Below are 2,447 nucleotides of genomic sequence, written 5' to 3'. Positions count from 1 at the left end.
GATGAGTTCTTCTCATTATGAACTGTCCACTGGAAATGTTGATCCCTCAAGTGAGGTGTTGCTGATTCAACTCCATATGCGATAAATCGAGCTAAGGTTGAACAAGTTCTTCTCATTATGAACTTCTTCTCCCTCATCGGACGAGTTCTTCTCATTATGAACTCTTTTCTGGAAATGTTGATCCCTCGAGTGAGGTGTTGCTGATTCAACTCCATATGTGATGAATCGAGCTAAGGTTGAACAAGTTCTTCTCATTATGAACTTATTCTCCCTCATCGGACGAGTTCTTCTCATTATGAACTCTCCATTTGAAATGTTAATCCATCAAGCGAGGTGTCACTGATTCGAAAGGTCGTGAATCAAGTGATAGGTCGAACAAGATCTTCTCATTATGAACTTCTTCTCCCTCTTTCAGATGAGTTCTTCTTATTATGAACTCTCCATTTGAAATGTTGATCCACCTCCTTCTGTGATGGAATCGAACCGAGGTTGAACAAGTTCTTCTCATTATGAACTTCTTCTCCCTCGTCAGATGAGTTCTTCTCGTTATGAACCCTCCACTGGAAACGTTGGTCCACCTCATTCTGTGATGGAATCGAACCAAGGTTGAACAAGTTCTTCTCATTATGAACTTCTTCTCCCTCTGTCGGATGAGTTCTTCTCATTATGAACTCTCCACTTGAAATGTTGATCAGTTTATCTTCTCTTTGAAAACTTAAATCTGCGAAAGAATATCATGTGTCAGTGATTTTCATTTAAAGTACCTGAAGGTAATGACCCGATGGTCCTTAATTTTGCTGAAATTCATTTCTTTCAATGGTGAAATATATGGACTGATTCTTTGCTGAAGTCGTGAAACAAAATCTTTGTTAACTCTCTGAATTCCTTAATGTTGCAAATTGCTGAGTTTTTATCTTTTTTGGGTCCATCCTGGAAACGACACTGTTCATTCTCATTGAAGTGAACTAGAAAACTCAAGTTTGAAGAAATTCATTATTGAAAATTCTTTTAGGGAAAAATCTTAAGAAATACTTATGCGACATCCAAGAAAAACAGTCCTAAGAAGGACTCAAACAATTCTCTAGAAAAATGTATCCTAAGAAGGATAAAATAATTTTTCAAAATAGACTTTACAGGCATCCTCATGAGAGGGAAGTCAAGATCTATCATGTGTATGAAATGATAAAATGTATGATGCAAAGATGCAAATTCATGTATGAATGATGGTTTTCTTGATCTGTTAGAAATGGTTGCAAGAACAATCTTCATTCTTTTCCTAGTTTGATTGTCTTCTTTATCTTCGCACCTGAGTGTATTCTTGCGAATCTTGAGTTGTGAATGGGCGCATCTTGCCTCAGTAAAAAAAATTGTTTACCCTTGATAAATTTTGCTTCTTCAAAAAGATTCATTTACAGTTATCAAGAAACCCCTAAAATTAGGCTTAGTTTCTTTCAAAAATTCTTTTAAAAACATCAAGAAACCCCTGAAAATCAGGCTTAGTTTTTAAAAATCTTTCGTTTTCAGTTGTCATCAAGGACCCCCTAAAAATTAGCTTAGCTTCCTTTAAAAATTATTTGGAGATAATCATCAAGAAACCCCTGAAAATTAGGCTTAGTTTCTAAAAACTCATTTGAAAACATCCTGCCCAAAGGTCTTATGGATGGACCGAAGGATGTATCATCTTGCTCGAAAGACTTATAGATGACCCGAAGGATTTAAGCATCACACTCGAAAGACTGACTGATGGCCCGAAGGACTTACTCATCAAGAAACCCTTGAAAATCAAGCTTAGTTTCTTAGTTGTCAAGGAACCCCTAAAAATTAGGCTTAGCTTTTTTTTAAAAACTCTTTGGAGATAATCATCAAGAAACCCCTGAAAATCAGGCTTAGTTTCTAAAAACTCATTTGAAAACATCCTGCCCGAAGGTCTTATGGATGGCCCGAATGGCTTATCATCTAGCTCGAAAGACTTATAGATGACCCGAAGGATTTAAACATCATGCTCGAAAGACTTAATGATGACACGAAGGACTTACTCATCAAGAAACCCTTGAAAATCAAGCTTAGTTTCTTAGTTGTCATCAAGGAACCCCTAAAAATTAGGTTTAGCTTCATTTTAAACTTTTTTTTGAAAATAATCATCAAGAAACCCCTGAAAATTCGCTTAGTTTCTAAAAACTCATTTGAGAACATCAAGAAACCCTTAAAAATTAGGCTTAGCTTGTTTTAAAAATTGCTTTGAAAATATCATGTTGTTTGGGTAACGTGCCCCCATGTCAAAGTAATGATTCTTCTTGGATTGGATTCCTCAATTCTTGAGGTTCTGCTACTCGGAATATAACTCCCTTCATTCAAGGCTTGAGTTATGTCTTTTCCTTCTCTTCTTTTCTTGAAAAATCTGTAAAAATATGCTTTGATGCATGAAACGTGAATGCAATATGTATCTA

This window comes from Hibiscus syriacus, unplaced genomic scaffold (assembly GCF_006381635.1).
Source record: "Hibiscus syriacus cultivar Baekdansim isolate YM2019G1 unplaced genomic scaffold, ASM638163v2 tig00017996_pilon, whole genome shotgun sequence".
Lineage (NCBI taxonomy): Eukaryota > Viridiplantae > Streptophyta > Magnoliopsida > Malvales > Malvaceae > Hibiscus > Hibiscus syriacus.
The sequence above is the reverse complement of the archived record's forward strand: the minus strand, read 5'-3'. Positions refer to the sequence as shown.